Source organism: Macaca fascicularis, chromosome 2 (genome assembly GCF_037993035.2).
Source record: "Macaca fascicularis isolate 582-1 chromosome 2, T2T-MFA8v1.1".
Lineage (NCBI taxonomy): Eukaryota > Metazoa > Chordata > Mammalia > Primates > Cercopithecidae > Macaca > Macaca fascicularis.
In genome coordinates, this window is record NC_088376.1 from 90523117 (window position 1) to 90537218 (window position 14102).

The 14102-nt window shown below is 38.9% G+C and overlaps 1 protein-coding gene and 1 pseudogene across 3 annotated transcripts in view; both read left to right on the top strand.

Annotated features, from left to right (window-relative positions):
- The window catches only part of KCNMB2 (potassium calcium-activated channel subfamily M regulatory beta subunit 2), a 294624-nt gene that overhangs the window by 232536 nt on the left and 47986 nt on the right, over positions 1-14102 (top strand). The gene's annotated exons all lie outside the window — the stretch shown is intronic.
- LOC141409650 (ankyrin repeat domain-containing protein 11-like) lies at positions 11372-12349 on the top strand (annotated as a pseudogene).

The following is a 14102-nucleotide window of genomic DNA, read 5'->3' on the forward strand; positions in this document are numbered from 1 at the left end:
AGTATCAATTTTGCTGACTGACTCCCATAATATTTTATAACATGTTCCTCTGTCCTCCTTACTGTCTATAAATCGTTCATAGGATCTGGGGGATTGATTATATTCGGGTTCAGGTTTTTTTGTCAGACTAAATCATAATTGATATTGTGGTTGTTCTCTTTTTGATAATAAAAATCATTCATGATCAAGGTCTCAGTACATTAACCCATTATGAGTTGCAAAGTGATGATAGTTTAATTCTACTATCCCATCCTCATTAACTAAGTTAAATACTTCTACAAAGAAAACCTTTACTTCACCTACTATTTGGTTTCCCAGTGCTTTAGTTAATAAAAGAAATATAGGATAAATGATGGATTCTTTTCCTATACTTACCAGGTTTCAGTATAATAAATTGATTACCTAGCATCTTCTAATGGTGACCAATTAGTTCTTTTTAAAGCACTATGAAATTATGGGTTAAATATATCTGCTGGATTTCTATCCATTTCAGCTGTCATCCTGATTGATACTTAGATTGCCCTTTCTTTGTTCCATCTTCAAGTTGGTCCCTGAACTCTTTTGAAGCAATCCTGATAGTCTTTGATAGATGCCCTGCTAGTTAGTATAATTCATCTTTCATATTTCCTGTCCCACATCTGGAATCAGTCTTCTCCCTAACGAATCTTTATTCCTTATAGGGACAATGCTGGCATTTTCTCCAACAATCTTAATCCATCCTGAATATCTATTGCATTTCTGCACTTGACCCCAACCCCATGCCTCCCAGTTGAGGTTCAGGGATGCAAGGAGGGATTGGAAGTTCCTCATGAATATGATGACAAATAGGTTTAGGCTCAAAGTATCAATTTTGCTGACTGACTCCCATAATATTTTATAACATGTTCCTCTGTCCTCTTTACTGTCTATAAATTGTTCATAGGATCTAGGGATGTCCATGACTTGGTAGAAATAACAAAATAATGGTATTACAATTTCAAGTGGCTACTACGACACAGCCATATCAAAATGTCCTGCTGTAAGGCAAGCCAACCAGTTAGGAGGCAATTTGATTATTACAGGAAAAGCAGCATGATTGGTATTGGAGTCAAACTAACTTGGGTTTGAATCCCAGATCTACTGCTTGAAAATCTGCATGACCTTGCACAAATTAGTTAACCTCCCTAAGCCTCAGCATCCTCATTCATAAAATAGAGTAGTAATAACACATATCTGATAGGGTTATCAATGTAATACATATGAAACATAAGACCTATTACATACCAAGTGCCCAATAAATAAAAATAGTGATGATTTTTGACTTTTTATTATTGTTGCTAGAATTTATATATTGACAGACAGCAGATTCTAAAATAGTGCAAAATAGTAGCCACTAGCCACAGGTGACTACTGAGCACTCCAGATGTGGTTGGTCTGCATTGCAAAGTGCTATAAGTATAAAATATGCACTGACTTTCAAAGCATTGGTGAAAGTAATGTAAATTATACCTTTCTTTATTTTTATTACATGATGATATTATAATATTTTGGGCATATTAGGTAAAATAAAATATATTATTAGAATTAATTTTTCCTGTTTCTTTTATTATTTTAATGTAATGCTAGAAAATTTAAAATTATATGCGTGACACACATTCTACTTCTACTGGACAGAGCTTCTCTAGAGATATTAAGAAGATATTTTTGTTTTGTTTTGTTTTGTTTGCAGCGAAGGGGACCAAATGAATTAAGAATATATGATGGGCATGGTGGCTCACACCTATAATCCCAGCACTTTGGGAGGCTGAGGCAGGCGGATTACCTGAGGTCAGGGGTTCGAGACCAGCCTGGCCAACATGGTGAAACCCCGTCTCTACCGAAAATACAAAAATCAGCTGAGCATAGTTGCACATGCCTGTAATCCCAGCCACTCAGGAGGCTGAGGCAGGAGAATTGCTTGAGCCCAGGAGACGGAGGTTGCAGTAAGCCGAGATTGTGCCACTGCACTCCAGCCTTGCCAACAGAGCAAGACTCTGTCCAAAAAAAAAGAATATATTATAAGCAAAAGTTTGGTGACTGCTGGGATGAGGGGTGAGGAACAGGGAGGAGTGATGGACCACCTCTAGTTTTCTGGCCTAAATCATTTCTTTCATGGAGCCTACGCACCCGACACCTTCTAACATGAAGCCACTTTTAATGAATGCTTCTTAACAGACTGATGTCTATTTTCCCAAGAAAACAACTATCTGTATTGGCTGCTTTCCCTATGGGCAAAGAGGCAGTTCTTCTGGGTCTTGATAGCAGATGTTGGACAAAATAACCAAATCTGTTCTTTTGGGAGAAATAATTTACATTTATTAGTACCTACCATGTTCCAGACATTTAAAATGTCTTCTTGCATCATACCAAAACAATTGTTGGAGGTAGCTATTACAACCTTCATTTTTACAGATAAGGACAATGAGATTCAGAGGTTAACTAGCTTACCACATGTCATATAGCAAGGAAGGAACAGAAGTGAGAGGTAAAACCAAGTTCATCTGCTTTCTTGATCCATGCTTCCTCGTTGTAAACTGGGTTGTCTTTTAGGAGTACATGTGTGGATTGAAGAATTCAAGATCCCAAATTCTGTTAGTCACTCATCTAAAGTGATTTCTCCTAATCCTTTGGGTTCTAAGTCCCTAATTTAGAACTCAAGAATCTATATGCTACAAAATGTAGGAGATGCAAGCTCTGAAACTATTCTAAGTTATTTATGTTATTTATAGGGCTTCCTTGGCACCAGAGTCATCTTATCAGACATTTTCCAGGCAATTCTGAAAGCACAGATTTTTTTAAGGGGGTATCTAATTTAATATTTCTCAAGAGTCTTTCACCATAGAATCCAAGCAATTTCACCTGACCTGGTTTTTCTTAGACCTGTAGCCATCCAAAGAGAATCATTATTCCTGTTAACTGATTTTTTAAAATATATCTTTAAGTATAACCCTTCAATGAGTCAGAGTAGGATTTAGAATTTAAAATACATTTTCCTTTATCTGCTTAATGTCTTTTGCATTGTAAAAGTCTGCTTTTACTATTGGATCCATTTGCTTCTAAGTGGACTTTTACCTGAAGCCTTAAAAAAAACTATCCAAGAAACCCAAAAAGTATCCACTCTTAATGTTGGCATCTGGCCCAGAATATCTCTGACGAATGCTAATATTCAATGATTTCTCTGAATTATGTCTCAAATCCCTTCAGTCAGGCTAATGCTGTTAATTTAGCATGCTAGGAATCAGGCAGAAATATGGCCAAAAGTCTTAAATGAAAAAGAATTAAAGATGAAAAAATATTTTTAAAAATCTAATAAACATCTAAAGAGATAATAAACATCATTATTAATCAAAGAAATGAAAATGTTCAGTAAGATACCATCACACACTCACTAAAATAACTAGAATGAAAATTTAGGCAATGCTAATTTTTTGAAAGATTTAGAGTAACTGTTAACTATTGTGCTCAATAAGTTATAATATAAATTTGACAATCACATAGGAGAACTTTTTGGCAGTTTCTAATAATACAATTTAAAATACACATATTCTACATCCTATGAATTTACATGACAAAATATACAGTAATAACAATAATTGGTAATTGCCATACAGAATGACATTGAGGAATATTAAAAATATAAAACTACAAACATAATATTTCAAATATAACATTACAAATAACATTATAAGATAGAAAAACTACATATTGACTGATTCAAATTTTGCAAAATTTAAAAACTTATGAAATGAATATATAATATTTAAAAACCAGAAGAGTGGTTATCCCTGGAAAGTAAGTAGAGAATGGAAGGTGAATAAAAAGGGGTTCTGTGATTCTGCTACAATTCTGTTTCTTGACTTAGATGCTGGTTTTACATGTGTATTTGGTTTGTAAAAATTTATTCAACTGCACACTATGGTTTATAGAATTTTCTCTTTTAAAGTATATGCGCATATAAAGTTAAAACATTGGCATGTTAGGTATATTAGGATATACAAAAAAGCATATTCATTTGTATACATATAAATCAACAGCTATGTGTAAATAAATAGCTACTAATAATGTCAGGCCTATTATTTTAATTAATCTTCACAAGAAATTTTAAAGGTTGCATTAACAGTCTCATTTTAGAGACAAGAGTATTAAGACAAAAAAGTTAATTGGCTTGCGCCCAATGTAATACTGGTAGCAAAAGAACAGAAATGGAATTCAAACTCAGTCATCTCTATCTCCAGAGTTTCTTACCACAATTGCACTAAGCAATAAAAGACATGAATAAATCAAAGGAAGTTTTGTCCTATTGCCAAAAAGAAAGGGCTGAATGACTCACTTTCAGGCTGAGAACACTGAGTTCAGTATGCTGGTTCCCTTCAGGAATAGAATTTTACACATATTATGAGTTCAGAGTGGCTGTGGACAAATTTAATTATAGTTCATCCAATAACCACCACAGTTGGATAGAATAGGTCCAGTGAACCATATTTTCTTGGCCACAAAATACCTCCCTTACCAACTTGCTATAACATTTAAAATTTCCACAATTAATCATTAGCTCCCCTTTGGGATGCAGTAGTAGTTTATCCATTGTTTTAGAGATGGGGCTCCGTGGGGAAATGGAATAGGGTGAGGAAGAAACAAGTTACAAAAACGTAGTTGGATCCTAACACCATAAGGTTTGTGCCCAAGATGCCCAACTCTATAGAAATGCAGCCTATAGAAATCATTAACAAGGATCAATGGAGGGCTTTCATTTTGCCTTCCCATTTGATGCTTAATCTTTCTGCCCTCAGCTTTACTGGATTTGCCATGAGCATTACTGAATATTCATTTAAGAAATAAACAAAATGTAAAATAGAAATTACATTTAACCAAAGACAGATTATAAGTCAAATAAGTTGCAGGAACAGACCTTGATTGCAACTTTCCAAAGTAGAACATAAGAAAACTTTTCAGGTGAAAGGAACCTTAGACTCATCTTTTTCAATCCCACATGTTACATATAAGGAATAGGAGACCAGGAGGCAAAAGGACCCCAGTTACAGATGAGTTAATAGCAGAGCTAGTGCTCTTCCCATGGTTCACTCTTTTCTTCATGCCTTTCTCCATAAAAAATTAAAGATCACATCTATGAATGTCTGCCAAATACATTTAACTGTGTGAACCTTTACACCGATTTTGTCTTTCAATCTAATATATATGTAACTCATTCTTAAGTGGTAATAGCATATACTTACTGCTTCCCATCTTACAGACATTTTTCACACATTAACTCACATATATATATCATATATATTCAGGTATTAACATATATATGTATTAACTCATATATATTCATGTTACATATAGTAGGTACTGTTACATATGCACATATATGGTATAAAATTATCGCATTGTAACATCACAAAGTATACCACATATGTTAACTCAATCTTCACAAGAACTGCATGAGGTATATACTGTTATTATCATGCTAATTTTACAGAAGAAAAGACAAATGTAAAAAAGTATTAGAAATTGTCCAAGACCACTCAGATAATAAGGAGCAAAGCCTAGGTTTGGGTCCATCTGTCCATATTCTTACCATTATATTTTATTCTCTTGTCCTTTTCTCAGCCTGCCACAGTCTTCTATCATCCCTCATTTTCCCTCTCTCTCTAAATTTTGTGTCATGAAGAATTAATGGAAGAAATAAGCTGAATGTTGCCATCATCACTTAACAACCATTATTTCTTTGATAAGGGTTTTGGTACTTAATTTGCCTAGCAAAAATGTACTGGTTGAGGGAACATTGGTTTTGAAGTTGTACAAGCTTGGATTGAAATTTTATCTTCACCAATGAACAGCTATGTGACCTGAGAAAATTAGTTTTCTGAATATCAGTTTTTTCTTTGGGTAAATAGAGTTCTCATAATAGTTACTGTCAGAATTAAATGACATAATGCATATAAATGCATTATGTACATAGGTCTAGAGAAGTACCTCACATCTTCATGTCTATTGTTGTCATCTCTAATTCTTCTCCATAAAGAGCTCTTCTTACAGTTTAAATCCCTTGATTATCAATTGAGATAGAAGCAAGAGTTAAACCACATTCACCATGAAGGAAAGGGTGGTTTCAACATAAATCTGCCATTTATACTGATCTAGGAGGAACACGTGAGTCATGAGCAGGTTTCCTCACACCAGTTGGGTACGTGTGATGCCCAAAAGAGTGAATGTTTAACAATTAAGCTGGTTTTAAATGTGTAGCATGGAAGGAATCAAACTGAATGTCGGTTGTGATTATTCACTTGTACAGCGCATTAAAGGTAAATTATCAAATAGTGAACGAATTAAGATCATGTAAAAATGTGTTTTCCATTTCTTCAGAGAGCTTTCGGGTTCTTTGGAAAAAAATCAAACAGAAGGGCTTTATGTATTAGTATGGCCAAATTTTGAAAAAAAAAAAAATCTGCTATTTCCCCCAAATGGAGGAAACTAACATTTACTGAGTACCTACTGAATACCATATATATTATTTCAAATAACTGTCACATAGAAATCCTATAACATCTGCTATTACTCTAATTTTCTTGATGAGGAAAATGAAACTCAGGGAATTTAACAATGTATTTCTGTCATATAATTACTAAATAATGGAGCTGGGATTGCACTCTGAATCCAATTTAAAAGTGCTTTCAACTAAACCCTGAGATGGTCATTTCTGACAGCTGTGATGACCAGAGAAGTGATGCAATGCAAAACTTATTTTATTATTTATGAACGTGCATAGCAATCTTATATTAAAGATAACCATCCACACTTGCCTGACCTCCTTGTCTACTCCTCTAGACCAAAGTTCTATAAGAGTAGAGGCATTGTCTGATATGTTTATCAATATGTTCCCAACACCCAACTTGGTGCCTGCCACCTAACTACAAGTTCAGTAAATATTTGTTGGATAAAGAAGTGAATGCTGAATTGATTAAAAGAATACAGATTAGCTCCACACTCATATTTTCACAGATGGTGAAACTGGGGGAATAGCGGGTGTTTTGTCTGCAGTTTACTATTGCTCGGTGACAGAGTGAAGATTAGAAACCCAAAGCTCTGAATAAAAGCCCATTGTTGAGTCTAATGAACCAGGTCAACAGCAGGCTAAAGGACAGGTCCATTATTTAACTTAAGCTGCTGTCCTCCTGAAACAGATGTCAATGTGTCATGATTACATGAACAACAGTTGTTTTACATAACACATGACGGAGGTCACAAGTGACCACCACACCATTGCCAGTCAGAGGAGTCCATACATGGTTGCCCCAGCTACTGAAAAGGAGGTTGCAAGACAACCAAATAGAACCCTCCAGTGATCCCCACCACTGTCAAGCCATAGGAACACCAAATTGAAAGACTATCCACACAGGAAAATGCCTTCATAAGGAGCAAAAATCAGGTGAGCAATCACAGTACCAGGTTTTAACATCATAGCAAGGAAAGATACATTGAAAAGGGTAGGAAAACTAGTCTTGAATTGCCCACATTGCCACCTCCATCCCCCAGTAGAAGCTGCATGGCACAGAGACAGAATCTGTGTACCTGGAAGAGAGTATAGCGATTGTGGGACTTTGCATTGACATTCACAGCTGCCCTGTCACAGTGGAAAACATGGGGGCAGAACTCAGCTGGCACCACCAGATGGAACATTTAAACAAGCCCTAGCCAGAGAGGAATTGTCTACCTCAGTGGTCAGAGCCTGAGTTCCAGCTAGCCCCATTACTGTGAGAAAAAGTGCTCTAGGGTCCTAAATAAAATTGAAAGGCAGTCTAGGCCACAAAGACACAAAGACTGCAATTCCTGGGCAAGTCCTGATGCTGTGCTGGGCTCATAACCAGTGCATTTGGTGGGCACACAACCCAGTGAGACACCATCCGGGGCAACTAAGGGATTACTTGCGTCACCCCTCCCCCAAACCAGGGCAGTGCAGCTTCCAGCTCCAGGAGAGACTCCTTTCCTCCGCTTGAGGAGAGGCCGGGGGAGAGTAAAGGGAACTTTGTCTTGAAACGTGGATACCAGCTCAACCACAGTGGAATATGGCACCTGGCAAAGTCCTAAGGACTCTATTCCAGGCCCTTGATTATGGACCACATTTCTGGATACCCTGTGGGCCAGAAGGGAACCCACTGCCTTGAAGGGAAGAACCTAGTCCAGGTAGGATTTATCACCTGCTGACTAAAGAGTCCTTGGGCCTTGAATAAACATCAGTGATTGCCAGGCAGTACTTATCACAGGGCTTAAGTGAGACCCAGGGCCATGCTGGCTTTTAGTGTGACCCAGCACATTCTCAGCTGTGGGGGCCATAGAGAGAGACTTCTGTTGAGGAAAGGAGAGGGAAGACTAAAGGGCACTTGGTCTTGCAGCTTGGGTACCAACTTGGCCACAGTAGAGTAGGGCACCAAGCAGGCTTCTGGGGTCCCCAGTTCCAGATCTTGGTTCCTGAAAGGCATTTCTGGACTCACCCTGGGCTGGAGGGGTGATCACTGCCATGAAAAGAGATGCAGGCCTAGCCGGGTTCACTATCTGCTGCCTGAAGGGATTTTGTCCTTGAATGAATATCAGCAATAGCCAGACAGTGGTCACTGTGCACCTTGGGTAAGAAATAGTGCTGTGCCGACTTTGGATCCAACCCAGTGCAGTCCCAGTGGTGGTGGCCACAGAGGTGCTTATGTCACCCCTCCAACAGCTCCAGGCAAATTGGCACAAAGAGAGAAACTTCATTTGTTCAGGGAAAAGTAAAGGAAGAGAAGAAGGGTCTCTGCCTGGTCATCCAGGGAATTCTACTGCATCTTACCAAGACAATCAAGGCAGTAGCTCTACAAGTCTGCAAAAGCCACAGTGTTACTGGGCTTGAGGTACCCCATAATGCAGATACAGCTGCAGTGACCAAAGATTTAGATCACAACACTTTATACCTCTTGAATACCTGGAAAGCCTTCCCAAGGACAGATACAAACTACCCCAGACTGCAAAGACTATGATAAATAGCTAACTCTTCAATGCCCAGACATTGCTGAATATCCACAAGCATCAAGATCATCCAGGAAAACATGACCTCACAAAATGAACTAAATAAGGCATAAGTGTCCAATCCCAGGATGACAGACACATGTGACCTTTCAGACAGAAAATTCAACATAACTATTTTAAGGAAGCTCAGTGGAATTCAAGACAACACAGAGAAGGAATTAAAAATCCTACCAGCTAAATTTAACAAAGAGATTGAAATAATTTTTAAAAATTAAGTAGAAATTCTGGAGTTGAAAAATTTAACTGACATACTGACGAATGTATCAGTCTTCCAACAGCTGAACTAATGAAGCAGAAGAAATCATTAGTGAGCTTGGAAACAGGCTATTTGAAAACACAGTCAGAGCAGACAAAAGAAAAAAGAATAAAAAACAATGAACCACACCGACAGGATCTGGAAAATAGCCTCAAAAGGGCAAATCTAAGAGTTATTGGCCTTAAAGTGGAGGCAGAGAAAGAGATAGAGTAGAAAGGGTATTCAAAGGGATAATAACAAGAAAATCTCAAACCTAGAGAAAGATATCAAATATTCAAGTACAGGAAAGTTATAGAACACCAAACAGATTTAATCAAAAGAAGACTACCTCAAAGCATTTACCAATCAAACTCCCAAAGTTCAGGAATAAAGAAAGGATATTAAAAGAAGCAAGAGAAAAGAAGTAAATAACATACAAACACATTCCAGTATATCTGGCAGCAGACATCTCAGTGGAAACCTCTCAGGCCAGGAGAGGGTGGCATGACATATTTAAAGGGCTAAAAGAAAAGAAAAGAAAAAAAACTTTCGTTTTAAAATAGTGTACCCAGCAAAAATATCTTTCAAACATGAAAGAGAAAATATTTTCCCATACAAAGAAAAGCTGAGGGATTTCATCAATACCAGACCTGTCCTATGAGAAATGCAGTTCTTCAGCCTGAAAGAAAAGGATGTTAAGCAAGAAAAATCATCTGAAGGTACAAAATCCACTGAAAACAGCAAGTACACAGACAAACTCAGAATATTATAACATTGTAATTGTGGTATACAAAGTACTCATATCTTGAGCAGAAAGACTAAAAGAAAAACCTATCAAAAATAAGAACTGCAACATCTTTTCAAGACATAGTATAATAAGGAATAAATAGAAATGACTAAAAGTTTAAAAGTGGGATGAATTGAGTTAAAATGTCAAATTTGTATTAGTTTTCCTCTTTCCTTATTTTTCTGCTTGTTGTTTTTGTTCGTTTTTGAAATCAGTGCTGTCATCAGCTTAATGGGTTATAAGATGTTGTTTGCAAGCCTCATGGTAACCTCAAATCAAAAAACCTACAACACATATGCAAAAAATTAAAAGCAAGAAATTAAAACATACCATTAGAAAAAAAATTACCTTCACAGAAAGGAAGATGGGAAGAAAAGAAGGAAGAAAGAGAAGACTGCAAAAACAACCAGAAAGCACATAATAAAATCGCAAGAGTACATCTTTACTTGTCAATAATAACATTGGATGGAAATAAACTAAAGTCTTCAATCAAAAGACACAGAATGGCTGAATGGATTTAAAAAAAAAAAAAAAAAAAAAAAGACCAAATGGTCTATTGCCTACAAGGAACACACTTTGCCTATGTATACCCATAGGCTAAAAATAAAGAAGTAGAAAAAGATATTCCATGCAAATGAAAACCAAAAAAGAGCAGGAGTAGCTATATTTACGTGGTATGAAAGAGATTTCAAGACAAAACTAGTGATGGACTAAGAGCTCCAGCTGGGGAAGTGCCACTGCCAAGCCTGCAGCCTGACGCCCTCTCAGTAGTGCCTGCATTGGGTGCCACAGTACCTGTCTGAGCACTGGGCACACCCATGCTCCCACCCAGCCCTGCCATCTTGGCTGGTGCTTGGAGCCTGCACTGCCACTGCTGCCCTTTCTCTCAGGCCACACAGCCGAGTAAACAGCCACAAGCTACACCGACAGTGCCCATGTTCTGCTGCTGAGCCACCATGGAGTCACTCAGCCCTTGGAGCCTAAATGTACACAGTCCTGCTCTCAGACATACCACCATTAGATTTAATAGTCAGCTTTTATCAATACTAATTTTCAGCTATGGAATCAAATATATATGGCCCTACTCTGGGACACACCTCCACTGGATTTAATTCCTCACTAACACTTTCAGCTGTGGAATTGCAGACAGGTGATGACAAAGGAATGACATTGCAAATGAATATCAAGTGAGGGGAGCAGAATGATGTCCAAGGGTAAATGTTCTAAAACATGACAAGAATTTTCTCTCAGTGATGACATGGCAGATAAATAAACTAGGGAAAAAAATGATAAGATAAAGTTTCTCTAACCAAGACCTCAAAGCTGGACTAGAGTGTTGGAGGGAAGGAAGTGAGAGAGCAAGCCACCAAGCAGAAGCTGCTCTTCACCATGGGGGCCAATGGAGAGTAGAAGGACTCAGATACAGATGCCTCCAGCCCAGTCTCTCTTGTGGGACTGCAAGGCTGATACACTCCCTGAAGCACCATGGCATGAGGTGGAGGTTCCTATAGCCAAGAAGAAAGAGAAGCAGGGTTCTGAGAAGAGGATTAAGAAGGAACCTGTCATCCAGAAGTCCAGCCTGCTATTTGGCATGGGGCTATCTGGGATCCAAGCCAACTACCTCATCTCTGAACACCAGCAGGTGGCTCTTCTCATGCAGATGACAGCCAAGGAGTCCGAAAACAGCCCAGAGGACAAAACACCAAATCACCCCTCCCAGTCTGCAGTGTGTTGGAAGGGAATAGCTAACTCTGCCTCAAAAAACAAAGATAAAGGGAACAAGAGAAACGAACAAGGAGAGACCTTTCTGCACTGAGCTGCCATCCGAAGGGATATCCAGAACATCAAAGGGCTCATATGTGAGTGAATGGACATCAACACCAAGGACTTCACAGGCTGGACAGTGGCGCATGAAACATTTAACCAGGGATATTACAAGGTTGCAAAGCAGCCACTGGCCCCAGGTACAAAGGTGAACACCAAAGGCCTGGACGGTAATACGCCTTTGCAGAACACCACCACCAACGGGCATGACAAGGTTGGCATCTTCCCTTGGCCCTTCACATGTCTGCCCTGTCCTGATGTCTGGGTCATTCTGTAGCTTCATGTTCCCCTATCCTAACTAGTCTCATGGTGCTGGGCTAGTAAGTCAGTCTCATGGTGCTGGGCTGAGGAAGTACATTTTTGCCTCCCGGACCTCAAAGGCCAGCTGTCCCCTCTATCTGCCCCCAGCTTTCTCACCTTGGATCAACACCTGAACAGCCTCTCATAGTATTCACAACAAGCACCATCTAAAAAAAGGCTTGTATCCATGAGACATGTAGGTCTGGTTGTGTTTTATCAGGCGAAGGATTACACCAAGTGGAAGGAGGGCTGCAGGGGTTGCTACTGGTCCCTCTCTTTGTTACTGTGGGACTGTTAGACCTGCAAGGCAGATCCATCCAAGTCTGGAATGAGGAAATACCATTCCACAGGTATAGCCAGTGCATAGGATGATAGAATCAAGATTAGACAAAATGACCATTATAACCAGCCCAGGAGCAGTGAGCACTAAGAGGACTCAGCCTTCATGGGGAAGTGACTGCTTCTAGGTCTGAAGCAAGGAAAAACATGATGTATTCAAAACCCTCTGTCCTGCTGGAAAGGAGGGCTGGTAGTCACAGGTGGGAGGGTCTTAAGTCATCACCAGAGCTCTGTGAAGAGCTCCCTGGTCATAGACAGTATAGTTGGAGTGTGGTAAGGACAAGGCCAGAGGGACAAATGAGGCCACATTTGCTTGCATCCATCATACTTTATGGCAAGTCATGCCTGGCCATTGTGGGAGATGCTGGAATCCACAGCACCTAGGGTGTAAAAAGCATTTGCGAAATGACAAGTTACTGTGGGGGACGGAGGGGACTCTGAATTAAAGATTTCTGTGACAATCAGGGAAATCTGAACTGATTCCATATTTGATGTTGAAAAAAATTCCCATTAAATTTTTAGGTAAGATAATGGCATTATGGTTTGTTTTGTTTGTTTTTATAAGGACCCTTCCATAGAAATGTACTGAAAAGGTCTATGCAATGTGATTTGCTAAACAATACCCAGAAAGCAGACAGGTGTGAGTGGAATGGCACTGGCTGTGGGCTGACAGGTGATGCAGCTGGGGCAGGGGGCATCCTTTGAGTTTTTATATGTTTGTAACTATCACTTTTAAACTTTTTATTATTGAGAATGTCAAAGACTCTGTAAACATGGTGAGGTAAATAAGATAATGGTCCCCAAGTGCCTATGTCACGACCCTGGAAGCTATGGGTATGTGACTTCACATGGGAGATTATCCAGGATTATCTGGGCTGGCCTAGGGTAATCACATGGGTCCTTGAAGTTTAAGAGCTTTTCCTGGCTAAGCCACAGCAATACCAGAAGAAGCTGAAGACATTAGAGCCTGAGGTCCCTCCTCAGGCTTCTTCTGGTATCTGGCCTTGCTGGCCTTGGAGTAGGAGGCCGAGGAATGTGGTGACCTCTAGGGGCTGGGAACAGGAACCTCAGTCCCGCTCCTGCCAGCACCTTGACATCAGCCCAGTTAGGGAGGCAGATTTTGGACCTCTGACTTCCAGAATTGTAGCCTAAGAGTGCAGTGATTTGTTGTAAGTTGCAATAGAAAACTCATACACATAAAAACTATGTGCTGATTAAATAATATAAAATATAATATACTAAATAAAAATAGATTATGTGTATGACAAGACTCTATATTAAACCTCATTACAGATTCTTTTAATGCACTAATCTCAGACCTAAATAAAGTTGAGATTAAATTTAATATTTGTACTTGAGTTATGTCCTGGGTGTATGAAACACAGTTTGCTGATGATAAACAGCTGGACAGAGCTCTGGAAATGTCATCATGGGTGTTCCTGCCACTAATATTACCACTCTTATGCTTGTAAAGCCAAACAACGAAGATACCATCTTACATTATAATGTAAATGAAAATGGAAAATAAACCAGCTT